Genomic DNA, 22,650 nt, shown 5'->3' with positions numbered 1-22,650 from the left:
CCCCTGACCCTGACCCCTGACAATAACCCTGACACTAACCCTAACCCTTAAACATACCCATAACCCTAACCCCTTAACCTAACCCTAACCCTAACGCTTATCGTCTAACAGTCTAACCCTAACCCTCACCCTGTAACCTTAACCCTCTAACCCTAACCGCTAAACCCAGATGTTACCCAAATCATAACCACTATCCTTAACACCATCTTGAAGCCTATATCTAACACTTACCTTAACTTTAAGACAAGATAGATCCTTAACCTTAAGTCTAGGTCAAATGCTAGCTACAGATCTAACCAGAACCCTAATCTTAGATTAAACACTACTTCTAACCCTCAACATAACTCTAAATCTAGATCTAACCCTAACCCTTACCCTAACTTCTAACCCTCAGCCTAACTGTAAACCTACTAACCGTATCCCAACCCTGATAGAACCCTAAATCTATCCCTAGTCTAACCATAAATGTGCCACTATGTCTGACGATAACCCTAATGCCTAAACCTACCACACTACCGAACACTAACCATAAATCTAACACTATGCCAAACCCTATCTCTACCCATAAAACCCGAAACCCAACCCGAACCCCGAACTGGAACCCGAACCCTAACCGTAACCCTCGAAAACTAACCTGAACCCTAACCCTAACCCTAACCATCGAATGTAAACCAAACCCTCAAACACTCACCATAACCCTAACCCTAGAACCCTAACCCTAATCCTCGAACCCTAACCCGAACCCTTACCCTCGAACTCTACCTTAACCCTAACCCCCAACCTTAATCCTAACCCACTAACCCTAACCGTAACCCTAACGCTCTAATCCTAGCCCTGACCCTCTAAGCATAACCCTAACCCTCTAACACTAACACTAACCTTCGAACCTTATCGCCTAACGCTAACCCTAACCCCTAACCCGAACCCAAACCCCCAACCCTAACTCTAATCTGAACACCCTAACCCTAACCCAAATACCCTAACCCGAAGCCTAACCCGAAGCACCTAACCCTAAACGGAACCCTGCAACCCTAACCCTGTAAACCTAACCCCCTACCCTAACCCTAACCCTAATCCTAAACCCCTAACCCTAAACTCTGACCCCTTAACACTAACCCCCAACCCTGGCCCTTGACCCTGACCCTTGACCATGACCCCTGACCCTGACCCCTAACACTAACCCTGACACTAACCCTAACCCTTAAACCTAACCATAACCCTAACCCCTAACCTAACCCTAACCCAACCCTTATCGTCTAACCGTCTAACCCTAACCCTAACCCTCTAACCCTAACCCTCTAACCCTAACCGCTAACCCCAGATGTTACCCAAATCATAACCACTATCCTTAACACAATCTTTAAGCCTGTATCTAACACTTACCTGTACTTTAAGACAAGATAGAGCCCTAGCCTTAACTCTAGGTCAAATGCTAGCTACAGATCTAACCAGAACCCTAATCTTAGATTAAACACTACTTCTAACCCTCAACATAACTCTAAATCTAGATCTAACACAAACCCTTACCCTAACTTCTAACCCTCAGCCTAACTCTAAACCTACTAACCCTATCCCAACCCTGATAGAACCCTAAATCTATCCCTAGTCTAACCATAAATGTGACACTATGTCTGACGATAACCTTAATGCCTAAACCTACCACACTACCTAACACTAACCATAAATCTAACACTATGCCAAACCCTATCTCTACCCATAAAACCCGAAACCCAGCCCGAACCCCGAACTGGAACCCGAACCCTAACCCTAACCCTAACCCTCGAACCCTAACCCGAACCCTAACCCTAATCCTAACCGTCGAATGTAAACCAAACCCTCAAACACTCACCATAACCCTAACCCTAGAACCCTAACCCTAACCCTCGAACCCTAACCCGAACCCTTACCCTCGAACTCTACCTTAACCCTAACCCCCTAACCTTAACCCTAACCCACTAACCCTAACCGTAACCCTAACCCTCTAATCCTAACCCTGACCCTCTAAGCATAACCCTAACCCTCTAACACTAACACTAACCCTAACCTTCTAACCCTATCGCCTAACGCTAACCCTAACCCCTAACCTGAACCCTAACCCCCAACCCTAACTCTAATCTGAACACCCTAACCCTAACCCAAATACTCTAACCCGAAGCCTAACCCGAAGCACCTAACCCTAAACAGAACCCCGTAACCCTAACCCTGTTACCCTAACCCCCAACCCTAACAGTAACCCTAATCCTAAACCCCTAACCCTAAACTCTGACCCCTTAACACTAACCCCCAACCCTGGCCCTTGACCCTGACCCTTGACCCTGACCCCTGACCCTGACCCCTAACACTAACCCTGACACTAACCCTCACCCTTAAACCTAACCATAACCCTAACCCCTAACCTAACCCTAACCCAACCCTTATCGTCTAACCGTCTAACCCTAACCCTAACCCTCTAACCCTAACCCTAACCCTCAAACCCTAACCGGTAACCCCAGATGTTACCCAAATCTTAACCACTGTCCTTAACACAATCTTTAAGCCTGTATCTAACACTTACCTTAACTTTAAGACAAGATAGAACCCTAACCTTAACTCTAGGTCAAATGCTAGCTAGAGATCTAACCAGAACCCTAATCCTGATCTTAGATTAAACACTACTTCTAACCCTCAACATAACTTTAAACCTAGATCTAACCCTAACCCTTACCCTAACTTCTAACCCTCAGCCTAACTCTAAACCTACTAACCCTAACCCAACCCTGATAAAACCCTAAATCTATCCCTAGTCTAACCCTAGATGTGACACTATGCCTGACCATAACCCTAATGCCTAACCCTACCACACTACCGAACACTAACCATAAATCTAACACTATGCCAAAACCCTATCTCTAATCATAAAAGCGGAACCCGAGCCCTAACCTGAGCCCTAATCCTAACTCTAAACCTGACAGGCGAACCCTCGCCCTCACCCTAACCCTAAGCCTCGAAAGTACCCTAAACCCTCAAACCCTTATCCTAACACTTACCCTCGAACCCTAACCATAACCCTCGAACCCTAACCCTAACCCTCGAATCCTAACCCAAAACTTAACCCTCATAATCTACCCTAACCCTTACCGTCCAAACTTAACCCTAACCCTCTAACCCTAACCGTACCCCTAACCCTCTAATCCTAACCCTAACCCTCTAACCATAACCCTAACCCTCTAACACTAACCTTAACCTTCTAACCCTATCGCCTAATGCTAACTCTAACCCCTAAACCGAACCCAAACCCCCAACCCTAACCCTAATCTGAACAGCCTAACCCTAACCCAAATACCCTAACCCGAAGCCTAACCCGAAACCCCTAGCCCTAAACAGAACCCCGTAACCCTAACCCTGTAACCCTAACCCCCAACCCTAACACTAACCCCTAACCCTAAACTCTAACCACCTAAAACTAACCTCCTAACCCTGGCCCTTGACCCTGACCCCTGACAATAACCCTGACACTAACCCTAACCCTTAAACGTACCCATAACCCTAACCCCTTAACCTAACCATAACCCTAACGCTTATCGTTTAACAGTCTAACCCTAACACTAACCCTGTAACCTTAACCCTCTAACCCTAACCGCTAACCCCAGATGTTACCCCAATCATAACCACTATCCTTAACACCATCTTTAAGCCTATATCTAACACTTACCTTAACTTTAAGACAAGATAGATCCTTAACCTCAAGTCTAGGTCAAATGCTACCTACAGATCTAACCATAACCCTAATCCTGATGTTAGGTTAAACACTACTTCTAACCCTCAACATAACTCTAAACCTAGATCTAACCCTAACCCTTACCCTAACTTCTAACCCTCAGCCTAACTCTAAACCTACTAACCCTAAACCAACCCTGATAGAACCCTAAATCTATCCCTAGTCTAACCTTAGATGTGACACTATGTCTGACCATAACCCTAATGCCTAACCCTACCACACTACCTAACACTAACCATAAATCTCACACTATGCCAAAACCCTATCTCTAACCATAAAACCCGAACCCGAGCCCTAACCTGAGCCCTAACCCTAACCCTAAACCTAACACGCGAACCCTCACCCTCACTCTCACCCTAACCCTCGAACGTACCCTGAACCCTCAAACCCTTATCCTAACACTTACCCTCGAACTCTAACCCAAACCCTTGAACCCTAACCCTAACCCTCGAATCCTAACCCAAAACTTAACCCTCGAATCCTAACCCAAAACTTAACCCTCGAACTCTACCCTAACCCTTACCGTCCAACCTTAACCCCAACCCTCTAACCTTAACCGTAACCCTAACCCTCTAACCATAACCCTAACCCTCTAACACTACCCCTAACCCTAACCTTCTAACCCTATAGCCTAACGGTAACCGTAACCCCTTATCCGAACCCGACCAGCAACACTAACTCTGCTCCGAACACCCTAACACTAACCCAAACACCCTAACCCGAAGCCTAACCCGAAACCCCTAGCCCTAAACAGAACCCCGTAACCCTAACCCTGTAACCGTAACCCCCAACTCTAACCCTAACACTAACCCCTAACCCTAAACTCTAACCCCCTAAAACTAACCTCCTAACCCTGGCCCTTGACCCTGACCCCTGACCCTGACCCCTGACAATAACCCTGACACTAACCCTAACCCTTAAACATACCCATAACCCTAACCCCTTAACCTAACCCTAACCCTAACGCTTATCGTCTAACAGTCTAACCCTAACCCTCACCCTGTAACCTTAACCCTCTAACCCTAACCGCTAAACCCAGATGTTACCCAAATCATAACCACTATCCTTAACACAATCTTGAAGCCTATATCTAACACTTACCTTAACTTTAAGACAAGATAGATCCTTAACCTTAAGTCTAGGTCAAATGCTAGCTACAGATCTAACCAGAACCCTAATCTTAGATTAAACACTACTTCTAACCCTCAACATAACTCTAAATCTAGATCTAACCCTAACCCTTACCCTAACTTCTAACCCTCAGCCTAACTGTAAACCTACTAACCGTATCCCAACCCTGATAGAACCCTAAATCTATCCCTAGTCTAACCATAAATGTGCCACTATGTCTGACGATAACCCTAATGCCTAAACCTACCACACTACCTAACACTAACCATAAATCTAACACTATGCCAAACCCTATCTCTACCCATAAAACCCGAAACCCAACCCGAACCCCGAACTGGAACCCGAACCCTAACCGTAACCCTCGAAAACTAACCTGAACCCTAACCCTAACCCTAACCATCGAATGTAAACCAAACCCTCAAACACTCACCATAACCCTAACCCTAGAACCCTAACCCTAACCCTCGAACCCTAACCCGAACCCTTACCCTCGAACTCTACCTTAACCCTAACCCCCAACCTTAATCCTAACCCACTAACCCTAACCGTAACCCTAACGCTCTAATCCTAGCCCTGACCCTCTAAGCATAACCCTAACCCTCTAACACTAACACTAACCTTCGAACCTTATCGCCTAACGCTAACCCTAACCCCTAACCCGAACCCAAACCCCCAACCCTAACTCTAATCTGAACACCCTAACCCTAACCCAAATACCCTAACCCGAAGCCTAACCCGAAGCACCTAACCCTAAACGGAACCCTGCAACCCTAACCCTGTAAACCTAACCCCCTACCCTAACCCTAACCCTAATCCTAAACCCCTAACCCTAAACTCTGACCCCTTAACACTAACCCCCAACCCTGGCCCTTGACCCTGACCCTTGACCATGACCCCTGACCCTGACCCCTAACACTAACCCTGACACTAACCCTAACCCTTAAACCTAACCATAACCCTAACCCCTAACCTAACCCTAACCCAACCCTTATCGTCTAACCGTCTAACCCTAACCCTAACCCTCTAACCCTAACCCTCTAACCCTAACCGCTAACCCCAGATGTTACCCAAATCATAACCACTATCCTTAACACAATCTTTAAGCCTGTATCTAACACTTACCTGTACTTTAAGACAAGATAGAGCCCTAGCCTTAACTCTAGGTCAAATGCTAGCTACAGATCTAACCAGAACCCTAATCTTAGATTAAACACTACTTCTAACCCTCAACATAACTCTAAATCTAGATCTAACACAAACCCTTACCCTAACTTCTAACCCTCAGCCTAACTCTAAACCTACTAACCCTATCCCAACCCTGATAGAACCCTAAATCTATCCCTAGTCTAACCATAAATGTGACACTATGTCTGACGATAACCTTAATGCCTAAACCTACCACACTACCTAACACTAACCATAAATCTAACACTATGCCAAACCCTATCTCTACCCATAAAACCCGAAACCCAGCCCGAACCCCGAACTTGAACCCGAACCCTAACCCTAACCCTCGAACCCTAACCCGAACCCTAACCCTAATCCTAACCGTCGAATGTAAACCAAACCCTCAAACACTCACCATAACCCTAACCCTAGAACCCTAACCCTAACCCTCGAACCCTAACCCGAACCCTTACCCTCGAACTCTACCTTAACCCTAACCCCCTAACCTTAACCCTAACCCACTAACCCTAACCGTAACCCTAACCCTCTAATCCTAACCCTGACCCTCTAAGCATAACCCTAACCCTCTAACACTAACACTAACCCTAACCTTCTAACCCTATCGCCTAACGCTAACCCTAACCCCTAACCTGAACCCTAACCCCCAACCCTAACTCTAATCTGAACACCCTAACCCTAACCCAAATACTCTAACCCGAAGCCTAACCCGAAGCACCTAACCCTAAACAGAACCCCGTAACCCTAACCCTGTTACCCTAACCCCCAACCCTAACAGTAACCCTAATCCTAAACCCCTAACCCTAAACTCTGACCCCTTAACACTAACCCCCAACCCTGGCCCTTGACCCTGACCCTTGACCCTGACCCCTGACCCTGACCCCTAACACTAACCCTGACACTAACCCTCACCCTTAAACCTAACCATAACCCTAACCCCTAACCTAACCCTAACCCAACCCTTATCGTCTAACCGTCTAACCCTAACCCTAACCCTCTAACCCTAACCCTAACCCTCAAACCCTAACCGGTAACCCCAGATGTTACCCAAATCTTAACCACTGTCCTTAACACAATCTTTAAGCCTGTATCTAACACTTACCTTAACTTTAAGACAAGATAGAACCCTAACCTTAACTCTAGGTCAAATGCTAGCTAGAGATCTAACCAGAACCCTAATCCTGATCTTAGATTAAACACTACTTCTAACCCTCAACATAACTTTAAACCTAGATCTAACCCTAACCCTTACCCTAACTTCTAACCCTCAGCCTAACTCTAAACCTACTAACCCTAACCCAACCCTGATAAAACCCTAAATCTATCCCTAGTCTAACCCTAGATGTGACACTATGCCTGACCATAACCCTAATGCCTAACCCTACCACACTACCGAACACTAACCATAAATCTAACACTATGCCAAAACCCTATCTCTAATCATAAAAGCGGAACCCGAGCCCTAACCTGAGCCCTAATCCTAACTCTAAACCTGACAGGCGAACCCTCGCCCTCACCCTAACCCTAAGCCTCGAAAGTACCCTAAACCCTCAAACCCTTATCCTAACACTTACCCTCGAACCCTAACCATAACCCTCGAACCCTAACCCTAACCCTCGAATCCTAACCCAAAACTTAACCCTCATAATCTACCCTAACCCTTACCGTCCAAACTTAACCCTAACCCTCTAACCCTAACCGTACCCCTAACCCTCTAATCCTAACCCTAACCCTCTAACCATAACCCTAACCCTCTAACACTAACCTTAACCTTCTAACCCTATCGCCTAATGCTAACTCTAACCCCTAAACCGAACCCAAACCCCCAACCCTAACCCTAATCTGAACAGCCTAACCCTAACCCAAATACCCTAACCCGAAGCCTAACCCGAAACCCCTAGCCCTAAACAGAACCCCGTAACCCTAACCCTGTAACCCTAACCCCCAACCCTAACACTAACCCCTAACCCTAAACTCTAACCACCTAAAACTAACCTCCTAACCCTGGCCCTTGACCCTGACCCCTGACAATAACCCTGACACTAACCCTAACCCTTAAACGTACCCATAACCCTAACCCCTTAACCTAACCATAACCCTAACGCTTATCGTTTAACAGTCTAACCCTAACACTAACCCTGTAACCTTAACCCTCTAACCCTAACCGCTAACCCCAGATGTTACCCCAATCATAACCACTATCCTTAACACCATCTTTAAGCCTATATCTAACACTTACCTTAACTTTAAGACAAGATAGATCCTTAACCTCATGTCTAGGTCAAATGCTACCTACAGATCTAACCATAACCCTAATCCTGATGTTAGGTTAAACACTACTTCTAACCCTCAACATAACTCTAAACCTAGATCTAACCCTAACCCTTACCCTAACTTCTAACCCTCAGCCTAACTCTAAACCTACTAACCCTAAACCAACCCTGATAGAACCCTAAATCTATCCCTAGTCTAACCTTAGATGTGACACTATGTCTGACCATAACCCTAATGCCTAACCCTACCACACTACCTAACACTAACCATAAATCTCACACTATGCCAAAACCCTATCTCTAACCATAAAACCCGAACCCGAGCCCTAACCTGAGCCCTAACCCTAACCGTAAACCTAACACGCGAACCCTCACCCTCACTCTCACCCTAACCCTCGAACGTACCCTGAACCCTCAAACCCTTATCCTAACACTTACCCTCGAACTCTAACCCAAACCCTTGAACCCTAACCCTAACCCTCGAATCCTAACCCAAAACTTAACCCTCGAACTCTACCCTAACCCTTACCGTCCAACCTTAACCCCAACCCTCTAACCTTAACCGTAACCCTAACCCTCTAACCATAACCCTAACCCTCTAACACTACCCCTAACCCTAACCTTCTAACCCTATAGCCTAACGGTAACCGTAACCCCTTATCCGAACCCGACCAGCAACACTAACTCTGCTCCGAACACCCTAACACTAACCCAAACACCCTAACCCGAAGCCTAACCCGAAACCCCTAGCCCTAAACAGAACCCCGTAACCCTAACCCTGTAACCGTAACCCCCAACCCTAACCCTAACACTAACCCCTAACCCTAAACTCTAACCCCCTAAAACTAACCTCCTAACCCTGGCCCTTGACCCTGACCCCTGACCCTGACCCCTGACAATAACCCTGACACTAACCCTAACCCTTAAACATACCCATAACCCTAACCCCTTAACCTAACCCTAACGCTTATCGTCTAACAGTCTAACCCTAACCCTCACCCTGTAACCTTAACCCTCTAACCCTAACCGCTAAACCCAGATGTTACCCAAATCATAACCACTATCCTTAACACAATCTTGAAGCCTATATCTAACACTTACCTTAACTTTAAGACAAGATAGATCCTTAACCTTAAGTCTAGGTCAAATGCTAGCTACAGATCTAACCAGAACCCTAATCTTAGATTAAACACTACTTCTAACCCTCAACATAACTCTAAATCTAGATCTAACCCTAACCCTTACCCTAACTACTAACCCTCAGCCTAACTGTAAACCTACTAACCGTATCCCAACCTTGATAGAACCCTAAATCTATCTCTAGTCTAACCATAAATGTGCCACTATGTCTGACGATAACCCTAATGCCTAAACCTACCACACTACCTAACACTAACCATAAATCTAACACTATGCCAAACCCTATCTCTACCCATAAAACCCGAAACCCAACCCGAACCCCGAACTGGAACCCGAACCCTAACCCTAACCCTCGAAAACTAACCTGAACCCTAACCCTAACCCTAACCATCGAATGTAAACCAAACCCTCAAACACTCACCATAACCCTAACCCTAGAACCCTAACCCTAATCCTCGAACCCTAACCCGAACCCTTACCCTCGAACTCTACCTTAACCCTAACCCCCAACCTTAATCCTAACCCACTAACCCTAACCGTAACCCTAACCCTCTAATCCTAACCCTGACCCTCTAAGCATAACCCTAACCCTCTAACACTAACACTAACCCTAACCTTCTAACCCTATCGCCTAACGCTAACCCTAACCCCTAACCTGAACCCTAACCCCCAACCCTAACTCTAATCTGAACACCCTAACCCTAACCCAAATACTCTAACCCGAAGCCTAACCCGAAGCACCTAACCCTAAACAGAACCCCGTAACCCTAACCCTGTTACCCTAACCCCCAACCCTAACAGTAACCCTAATCCTAAACCCCTAACCCTAAACTCTGACCCCTTAACACTAACCCCCAACCCTGGCCCTTGACCCTGACCCTTGACCCTGACCCCTGACCCTGACCCCTAACACTAACCCTGACACTAACCCTCACCCTTAAACCTAACCATAACCCTAACCCCTAACCTAACCCTAACCCAACCCTTATCGTCTAACCGTCTAACCCTAACCCTAACCCTCTAACCCTAACCCTCAAACCCTAACCGGTAACCCCAGATGTTACCCAAATCTTAACCACTGTCCTTAACACAATCTTTAAGCCTGTATCTAACACTTACCTTAACTTTAAGACAAGATAGAACCCTAACCTTAACTCTAGGTCAAATGCTAGCTAGAGATCTAACCAGAACCCTAATCCTGATCTTAGATTAAACACTACTTCTAACCCTCAACATAACTTTAAACCTAGATCTAACCCTAACCCTTACCCTAACTTCTAACCCTCAGCCTAACTCTAAACCTACTAACCCTAACCCAACCCTGATAAAACCCTAAATCTATCCCTAGTCTAACCCTAGATGTGACACTATGCCTGACCATAACCCTAATGCCTAACCCTACCACACTACCGAACACTAACCATAAATCTAACACTATGCCAAAACCCTATCTCTAATCATAAAAGCGGAACCCGAGCCCTAACCTGAGCCCTAATCCTAACTCTAAACCTGACAGGCGAACCCTCGCCCTCACCCTAACCCTAAGCCTCGAAAGTACCCTAAACCCTCAAACCCTTATCCTAACACTTACCCTCGAACCCTAACCATAACCCTCGAACCCTAACCCTAACCCTCGAATCCTAACCCAAAACTTAACCCTCATAATCTACCCTAACCCTTACCGTCCAAACTTAACCCTAACCCTCTAACCCTAACCGTACCCCTAACCCTCTAATCCTAACCCTAACCCTCTAACCATAACCCTAACCCTCTAACACTAACCTTAACCTTCTAACCCTATCGCCTAATGCTAACTCTAACCCCTAAACCGAACCCAAACCCCCAACCCTAACCCTAATCTGAACAGCCTAACCCTAACCCAAATACCCTAACCCGAAGCCTAACCCGAAACCCCTAGCCCTAAACAGAACCCCGTAACCCTAACCCTGTAACCCTAACCCCCAACCCTAACACTAACCCCTAACCCTAAACTCTAACCACCTAAAACTAACCTCCTAACCCTGGCCCTTGACCCTGACCCCTGACAATAACCCTGACACTAACCCTAACCCTTAAACGTACCCATAACCCTAACCCCTTAACCTAACCATAACCCTAACGCTTATCGTTTAACAGTCTAACCCTAACACTAACCCTGTAACCTTAACCCTCTAACCCTAACCGCTAACCCCAGATGTTACCCCAATCATAACCACTATCCTTAACACCATCTTTAAGCCTATATCTAACACTTACCTTAACTTTAAGACAAGATAGATCCTTAACCTCAAGTCTAGGTCAAATGCTACCTACAGATCTAACCATAACCCTAATCCTGATGTTAGGTTAAACACTACTTCTAACCCTCAACATAACTCTAAACCTAGATCTAACCCTAACCCTTACCCTAACTTCTAACCCTCAGCCTAACTCTAAACCTACTAACCCTAAACCAACCCTGATAGAACCCTAAATCTATCCCTAGTCTAACCTTAGATGTGACACTATGTCTGACCATAACCCTAATGCCTAACCCTACCACACTACCTAACACTAACCATAAATCTCACACTATGCCAAAACCCTATCTCTAACCATAAAACCCGAACCCGAGCCCTAACCTGAGCCCTAACCCTAACCCTAAACCTAACACGCGAACCCTCACCCTCACTCTCACTCTAACCCTCGAACGTACCCTGAACCCTCAAACCCTTATCCTAACACTTACCCTCGAACTCTAACCCAAACCCTTGAACCCTAACCCTAACCCTCGAATCCTAACCCAAAACTTAACCCTCGAACTCTACCCTAACCCTTACCGTCCAACCTTAACCCCAACCCTCTAACCTTAACCGTAACCCTAACCCTCTAACCATAACCCTAACCCTCTAACACTACCCCTAACCCTAACCTTCTAACCCTATAGCCTAACGGTAACCGTAACCCCTTATCCGAACCCGACCAGCAACACTAACTCTGCTCCGAACACCCTAACACTAACCCAAACACCCTAACCCGAAGCCTAACCCGAAACCCCTAGCCCTAAACAGAACCCCGTAACCCTAACCCTGTAACCGTAACCCCCAACCCTAACCCTAACACTAACCCCTAACCCTAAACTCTAACCCCCTAAAACTAACCTCCTAACCCTGGCCCTTGACCCTGACCCCTGACCCTGACCCCTGACAATAACCCTGACACTAACCCTAACCCTTAAACATACCCATAACCCTAACCCCTTAACCTAACCCTAACCCTAACGTTTATCGTCTAACAGTCTAACCCTAACCCTCACCCTGTAACCTTAACCCTCTAACCCTAACCGCTAAACCCAGATGTTACCCAAATCATAACCACTATCCTTAACACCATCTTGAAGCCTATATCTAACACTTACCTTAACTTTAAGACAAGATAGATCCTTAACCTTAAGTCTAGGTCAAATGCTAGCTACAGATCTAACCAGAACCCTAATCTTAGATTAAACACTACTTCTAACCCTCAACATAACTCTAAATCTAGATCTAACCCTAACCCTTACCCTAACTTCTAACCCTCAGCCTAACTGTAAACCTACTAACCGTATCCCAACCCTGATAGAACCCTAAATCTATCCCTAGTCTAACCATAAATGTGCCACTATGTCTGACGATAACCCTAATGCCTAAACCTACCACACTACCGAACACTAACCATAAATCTAACACTATGCCAAACCCTATCTCTACCCATAAAACCCGAAACCCAACCCGAACCCCGAACTGGAACCCGAACCCTAACCGTAACCCTCGAAAACTAACCTGAACCCTAACCCTAACCCTAACCATCGAATGTAAACCAAACCCTCAAACACTCACCATAACCCTAACCCTAGAACCCTAACCCTAATCCTCGAACCCTAACCCGAACCCTTACCCTCGAACTCTACCTTAACCCTAACCCCCAACCTTAATCCTAACCCACTAACCCTAACCGTAACCCTAACGCTCTAATCCTAGCCCTGACCCTCTAAGCATAACCCTAACCCTCTAACACTAACACTAACCTTCGAACCTTATCGCCTAACGCTAACCCTAACCCCTAACCCGAACCCAAACCCCCAACCCTAACTCTAATCTGAACACCCTAACCCTAACCCAAATACCCTAACCCGAAGCCTAACCCGAAGCACCTAACCCTAAACGGAACCCTGCAACCCTAACCCTGTAAACCTAACCCCCTACCCTAACCCTAACCCTAATCCTAAACCCCTAACCCTAAACTCTGACCCCTTAACACTAACCCCCAACCCTGGCCCTTGACCCTGACCCTTGACCATGACCCCTGACCCTGACCCCTAACACTAACCCTGACACTAACCCTAACCCTTAAACCTAACCATAACCCTAACCCCTAACCTAACCCTAACCCAACCCTTATCGTCTAACCGTCTAACCCTAACCCTAACCCTCTAACCCTAACCCTCTAACCCTAACCGCTAACCCCAGATGTTACCCAAATCATAACCACTATCCTTAACACAATCTTTAAGCCTGTATCTAACACTTACCTGTACTTTAAGACAAGATAGAGCCCTAGCCTTAACTCTAGGTCAAATGCTAGCTACAGATCTAACCAGAACCCTAATCTTAGATTAAACACTACTTCTAACCCTCAACATAACTCTAAATCTAGATCTAACACAAACCCTTACCCTAACTTCTAACCCTCAGCCTAACTCTAAACCTACTAACCCTATTCCAACCCTGATAGAACCCTAAATCTATCCCTAGTCTAACCATAAATGTGACACTATGTCTGACGATAACCTTAATGCCTAAACCTACCACACTACCTAACACTAACCATAAATCTAACACTATGCCAAACCCTATCTCTACCCATAAAACCCGAAACCCAGCCCGAACCCCGAACTTGAACCCGAACCCTAACCCTAACCCTCGAACCCTAACCCGAACCCTAACCCTAATCCTAACCGTCGAATGTAAACCAAACCCTCAAACACTCACCATAACCCTAACCCTAGAACCCTAACCCTAACCCTCGAACCCTAACCCGAACCCTTACCCTCGAACTCTACCTTAACCCTAACCCCCTAACCTTAACCCTAACCCACTAACCCTAACCGTAACCCTAACCCTCTAATCCTAACCCTGACCCTCTAAGCATAACCCTAACCCTCTAACACTAACACTAACCCTAACCTTCTAACCCTATCGCCTAACGCTAACCCTAACCCCTAACCTGAACCCTAACCCCCAACCCTAACTCTAATCTGAACACCCTAACCCTAACCCAAATACTCTAACCCGAAGCCTAACCCGAAGCACCTAACCCTAAACAGAACCCCGTAACCCTAACCCTGTTACCCTAACCCCCAACCCTAACAGTAACCCTAATCCTAAACCCCTAACCCTAAACTCTGACCCCTTAACACTAACCCCCAACCCTGGCCCTTGACCCTGACCCTTGACCCTGACCCCTGACCCTGACCCCTAACACTAACCCTGACACTAACCCTCACCCTTAAACCTAACCATAACCCTAACCCCTAACCTAACCCTAACCCAACCCTTATCGTCTAACCGTCTAACCCTAACCCTAACCCTCTAACCCTAACCCTAACCCTCAAACCCTAACCGGTAACCCCAGATGTTACCCAAATCTTAACCACTGTCCTTAACACAATCTTTAAGCCTGTATCTAACACTTACCTTAACTTTAAGACAAGATAGAACCCTAACCTTAACTCTAGGTCAAATGCTAGCTAGAGATCTAACCAGAACCCTAATCCTGATCTTAGATTAAACACTACTTCTAACCCTCAACATAACTTTAAACCTAGATCTAACCCTAACCCTTACCCTAACTTCTAACCCTCAGCCTAACTCTAAACCTACTAACCCTAACCCAACCCTGATAAAACCCTAAATCTATCCCTAGTCTAACCCTAGATGTGACACTATGCCTGACCATAACCCTAATGCCTAACCCTACCACACTACCGAACACTAACCATAAATCTAACACTATGCCAAAACCCTATCTCTAATCATAAAAGCGGAACCCGAGCCCTAACCTGAGCCCTAATCCTAACTCTAAACCTGACAGGCGAACCCTCGCCCTCACCCTAACCCTAAGCCTCGAAAGTACCCTAAACCCTCAAACCCTTATCCTAACACTTACCCTCGAACCCTAACCATAACCCTCGAACCCTAACCCTAACCCTCGAATCCTAACCCAAAACTTAACCCTCATAATCTACCCTAACCCTTACCGTCCAAACTTAACCCTAACCCTCTAACCCTAACCGTACCCCTAACCCTCTAATCCTAACCCTAACCCTCTAACCATAACCCTAACCCTCTAACACTAACCTTAACCTTCTAACCCTATCGCCTAATGCTAACTCTAACCCCTAAACCGAACCCAAACCCCCAACCCTAACCCTAATCTGAACAGCCTAACCCTAACCCAAATACCCTAACCCGAAGCCTAACCCGAAACCCCTAGCCCTAAACAGAACCCCGTAACCCTAACCCTGTAACCCTAACCCCCAACCCTAACACTAACCCCTAACCCTAAACTCTAACCACCTAAAACTAACCTCCTAAACCTGGCCCTTGACCCTGACCCCTGACAATAACCCTGACACTAACCCTAACCCTTAAACGTACCCATAACCCTAACCCCTTAACCTAACCATAACCCTAACGCTTATCGTTTAACAGTCTAACCCTAACACTAACCCTGTAACCTTAACCCTCTAACCCTAACCGCTAACCCCAGATGTTACCCCAATCATAACCACTATCCTTAACACCATCTTTAAGCCTATATCTAACACTTACCTTAACTTTAAGACAAGATAGATCCTTAACCTCAAGTCTAGGTCAAATGCTACCTACAGATCTAACCATAACCCTAATCCTGATGTTAGGTTAAACACTACTTCTAACCCTCAACATAACTCTAAACCTAGATCTAACCCTAACCCTTACCCTAACTTCTAACCCTCAGCCTAACTCTAAACCTACTAACCCTAAACCAACCCTGATAGAACCCTAAATCTATCCCTAGTCTAACCTTAGATGTGACACTATGTCTGACCATAACCCTAATGCCTAACCCTACCACACTACCTAACACTAACCATAAATCTCACACTATGCCAAAACCCTATCTCTAACCATAAAACCCGAACCCGAGCCCTAACCTGAGCCCTAACCCTAACCCTAAACCTAACACGCGAACCCTCACCCTCACTCTCACCCTAACCCTCGAACGTACCCTGAACCCTCAAACCCTTATCCTAACACTTACCCTCGAACTCTAACCCAAACCCTTGAACCCTAACCCTAACCCTCGAATCCTAACCCAAAACTTAACCCTCGAATCCTAACCCAAAACTTAACCCTCGAACTCTACCCTAACCCTTACCGTCCAACCTTAACCCCAACCCTCTAACCTTAACCGTAACCCTAACCCTCTAACCATAACCCTAACCCTCTAACACTACCCCTAACCCTAACCTTCTAACCCTATAGCCTAACGGTAACCGTAACCCCTTATCCGAACCCGACCAGCAACACTAACTCTGCTCCGAACACCCTAACACTAACCCAAACACCCTAACCCGAAGCCTAACCCGAAACCCCTAGCCCTAAACAGAACCCCGTAACCCTAACCCTGTAACCGTAACCCCCAACTCTAACCCTAACACTAACCCCTAACCCTAAACTCTAACCCCCTAAAACTAACCTCCTAACCCTGGCCCTTGACCCTGACCCCTGACCCTGACCCCTGACAATAACCCTGACACTAACCCTAACCCTTAAACATACCCATAACCCTAACCCCTTAACCTAACCCTAACCCTAACGCTTATCGTCTAACAGTCTAACCCTAACCCTCACCCTGTAACCTTAACCCTCTAACCCTAACCGTTAAACCCAGATGTTACCCAAATCATAACCACTATCCTTAACACAATCTTGAAGCCTATATCTAACACTTACCTTAACTTTAAGACAAGATAGATCCTTAACCTTAAGTCTAGGTCAAATGCTAGCTACAGATCTAACCAGAACCCTAATCTTAGATTAAACACTACTTCTAACCCTCAACATAACTCTAAATCTAGATCTAACCCTAACCCTTACCCTAACTTCTAACCCTCAGCCTAACTGTAAACCTACTAACCGTATCCCAACCCTGATAGAACCCTAAATCTATCCCTAGTCTAACCATAAATGTGCCACTATGTCTGACGATAACCCTAATGCCTAAACCTACCACACTACCTAACACTAACCATAAATCTAACACTATGCCAAACCCTATCTCTACCCATAAAACCCGAAACCCAACCCGAACCCCGAACTGGAACCCGAACCCTAACCGTAACCCTCGAAAACTAACCTGAACCCTAACCCTAACCCTAACCATCGAATGTAAACCAAACCCTCAAACACTCACCATAACCCTAACCCTAGAACCCTAACCCTAACCCTCGAACCCTAACCCGAACCCTTACCCTCGAACTCTACCTTAACCCTAACCCCCAACCTTAATCCTAACCCACTAACCCTAACCGTAACCCTAACGCTCTAATCCTAGCCCTGACCCTCTAAGCATAACCCTAACCCTCTAACACTAACACTAACCTTCGAACCTTATCGCCTAACGCTAACCCTAACCCCTAACCCGAACCCAAACCCCCAACCCTAACTCTAATCTGAACACCCTAACCCTAACCCAAATACCCTAACCCGAAGCCTAACCCGAAGCACCTAACCCTAAACGGAACCCTGCAACCCTAACCCTGTAAACCTAACCCCCTACCCTAACCCTAACCCTAATCCTAAACCCCTAACCCTAAACTCTGACCCCTTAACACTAACCCCCAACCCTGGCCCTTGACCCTGACCCTTGACCATGACCCCTGACCCTGACCCCTAACACTAACCCTGACACTAACCCTAACCCTTAAACCTAACCATAACCCTAACCCCTAACCTAACCCTAACCCAACCCTTATCGTCTAACCGTCTAACCCTAACCCTAACCCTCTAACCCTAACCCTCTAACCCTAACCGCTAACCCCAGATGTTACCCAAATCATAACCACTATCCTTAACACAATCTTTAAGCCTGTATCTAACACTTACCTGTACTTTAAGACAAGATAGAGCCCTAGCCTTAACTCTAGGTCAAATGCTAGCTACAGATCTAACCAGAACCCTAATCTTAGATTAAACACTACTTCTAACCCTCAACATAACTCTAAATCTAGATCTAACACAAACCCTTACCCTAACTTCTAACCCTCAGCCTAACTCTAAACCTACTAACCCTATCCCAACCCTGATAGAACCCTAAATCTATCCCTAGTCTAACCATAAATGTGACACTATGTCTGACGATAACCTTAATGCCTAAACCTACCACACTACCTAACACTAACCATAAATCTAACACTATGCCAAACCCTATCTCTACCCATAAAACCCGAAACCCAGCCCGAACCCCGAACTTGAACCCGAACCCTAACCCTAACCCTCGAACCCTAACCCGAACCCTAACCCTAATCCTAACCGTCGAATGTAAACCAAACCCTCAAACACTCACCATAACCCTAACCCTAGAACCCTAACCCTAACCCTCGAACCCTAACCCGAACCCTTACCCTCGAACTCTACCTTAACCCTAACCCCCTAACCTTAACCCTAACCCACTAACCCTAACCGTAACCCTAACCCTCTAATCCTAACCCTGACCCTCTAAGCATAACCCTAACCCTCTAACACTAACACTAACCCTAACCTTCTAACCCTATCGCCTAACGCTAACCCTAACCCCTAACCTGAACCCTAACCCCCAACCCTAACTCTAATCTGAACACCCTAACCCTAACCCAAATACTCTAACCCGAAGCCTAACCCGAAGCACCTAACCCTAAACAGAACCCCGTAACCCTAACCCTGTTACCCTAACCCCCAACCCTAACAGTAACCCTAATCCTAAACCCCTAACCCTAAACTCTGACCCCTTAACACTAACCCCCAACCCTGGCCCTTGACCCTGACCCTTGACCCTGACCCCTGACCCTGACCCCTAACACTAACCCTGACACTAACCCTCACCCTTAAACCTAACCATAACCCTAACCCCTAACCTAACCCTAACCCAACCCTTATCGTCTAACCGTCTAACCCTAACCCTAACCCTCTAACCCTAACCCTAACCCTCAAACCCTAACCGGTAACCCCAGATGTTACCCAAATCTTAACCACTGTCCTTAACACAATCTTTAAGCCTGTATCTAACACTTACCTTAACTTTAAGACAAGATAGAACCCTAACCTTAACTCTAGGTCAAATGCTAGCTAGAGATCTAACCAGAACCCTAATCCTGATCTTAGATTAAACACTACTTCTAACCCTCAACATAACTTTAAACCTAGATCTAACCCTAACCCTTACCCTAACTTCTAACCCTCAGCCTAACTCTAAACCTACTAACCCTAACCCAACCCTGATAAAACCCTAAATCTATCCCTAGTCTAACCCTAGATGTGACACTATGCCTGACCATAACCCTAATGCCTAACCCTACCACACTACCGAACACTAACCATAAATCTAACACTATGCCAAAACCCTATCTCTAATCATAAAAGCGGAACCCGAGCCCTAACCTGAGCCCTAATCCTAACTCTAAACCTGACAGGCGAACCCTCGCCCTCACCCTAACCCTAAGCCTCGAAAGTACCCTAAACCCTCAAACCCTTATCCTAACACTTACCCTCGAACCCTAACCATAACCCTCGAACCCTAACCCTAACCCTCGAATCCTAACCCAAAACTTAACCCTCGTAATCTACCCTAACCCTTACCGTCCAAACTTAACCCTAACCCTCTAACCCTAACCGTACCCCTAACCCTCTAATCCTAACCCTAACCCTCTAACCATAACCCTAACCCTCTAACACTAACCTTAACCTTCTAACCCTATCGCCTAATGCTAACTCTAACCCCTAACCCGAACCCAAACCCCCAACCCTAACCCTAATCTGAACAGCCTAACCCTAACCCAAATACCCTAACCCGAAGCCTAACCCGAAACCCCTAGCCCTAAACAGAACCCCGTAACCCTAACCCTGTAACCCTAACCCCCAACCCTAACACTAACCCCTAACCCTAAACTCTAACCACCTAAAACTAACCTCCTAACCCTGGCCCTTGACCCTGACCCCTGACAATAACCCTGACACTAACCCTAACCCTTAAACGTACCCATAACCCTAACCCCTTAACCTAACCATAACCCTAACGCTTATCGTTTAACAGTCTAACCCTAACACTAACCCTGTAACCTTAACCCTCTAACCCTAACCGCTAACCCCAGATGTTACCCCAATCATAACCACTATCCTTAACACCATCTTTAAGCCTATATCTAACACTTACCTTAACTTTAAGACAAGATAGATCCTTAACCTCAAGTCTAGGTCAAATGCTACCTACAGATCTAACCATAACCCTAATCCTGATGTTAGGTTAAACACTACTTCTAACCCTCAACATAACTCTAAACCTAGATCTAACCCTAACCCTTACCCTAACTTCTAACCCTCAGCCTAACTCTAAACCTACTAACCCTAAACCAACCCTGATAGAACCCTAAATCTATCCCTAGTCTAACCTTAGATGTGACACTATGTCTGACCATAACCCTAATGCCTAACCCTACCACACTACCTAACACTAACCATAAATCTCACACTATGCCAAAACCCTATCTCTAACCATAAAACCCGAACCCGAGCCCTAACCTGAGCCCTAACCCTAACCCTAAACCTAACACGCGAACCCTCACCATCACTCTCACTCTAACCCTCGAACGTACCCTGAACCCTCAAACCCTTATCCTAACACTTACCCTCGAACTCTAACCCAAACCCTTGAACCCTAACCCTAACCCTCGAATCCTAACCCAAAACTTAACCCTCGAACTCTACCCTAACCCTTACCGTCCAACCTTAACCCCAACCCTCTAACCTTAACCGTAACCCTAACCCTCTAACCATAACCCTAACCCTCTAACACTACCCCTAACCCTAACCTTCTAACCCTATAGCCTAACGGTAACCGTAACCCCTTATCCGAACCCGACCAGCAACACTAACTCTGCTCCGAACACCCTAACACTAACCCAAACACCCTAACCCGAAGCCTAACCCGAAACCCCTAGCCCTAAACAGAACCCCGTAACCCTAACCCTGTAACCGTAACCCCCAACCCTAACCCTAACACTAACCCCTAACCCTAAACTCTAACCCCCTAAAACTAACCTCCTAACCCTGGCCCTTGACCCTGACCCCTGACCCTGACCCCTGACAATAACCCTGACACTAACCCTAACCCTTAAACATACCCATAACCCTAACCCCTTAACCTAACCCTAACGCTTATCGTCTAACAGTCTAACCCTAACCCTCACCCTGTAACCTTAACCCTCTAACCCTAACCGCTAAACCCAGATGTTACCCAAATCATAACCACTATCCTTAACACCATCTTTAAGCCTATATCTAACACTTACCTTAACTTTAAGACAAGATAGATCCTTAACCTCAAGTCTAGGTCAAATGCTAGCTACAGATCTAACCAGAACCCTAATCTTAGATTAAACACTACTTCTAACCCTCAACATAACTCTAAATCTAGATCTAACCCTAACCCTTACCCTAACTTCTAACCCTCAGCCTAACTGTAAACCTACTAACCGTATCCCAACCCTGATAGAACCCTAAATCTATCCCTAGTCTAACCATAAATGTGCCACTATGTCTGACGATAACCCTAATGCCTAAACCTACCACACTACCTAACACTAACCATAAATCTAACACTATGCCAAACCCTATCTCTACCCATAAAACCCGAAACCCAACCCGAACCCCGAACTGGAACCCGAACCCTAACCCTAACCCTCGAAAACTAACCTGAACCCTAACCCTAACCATCGAATGTAAACCAAACCCTCAAACACTCACCATAACCCTAACCCTAGAACCCTAACCCTAATCCTCGAACCCTAACCCGAACCCTTACCCTCGAACTCTACCTTAACCCTAACCCCCAACCTTAATCCTAACC

Source organism: Elephas maximus, chromosome 17, assembly GCF_024166365.1.
Source record: "Elephas maximus indicus isolate mEleMax1 chromosome 17, mEleMax1 primary haplotype, whole genome shotgun sequence".
In the NCBI taxonomy this organism is placed as follows: domain Eukaryota; kingdom Metazoa; phylum Chordata; class Mammalia; order Proboscidea; family Elephantidae; genus Elephas; species Elephas maximus.
The sequence above is the reverse complement of the archived record's forward strand: the minus strand, read 5'-3'. Positions refer to the sequence as shown.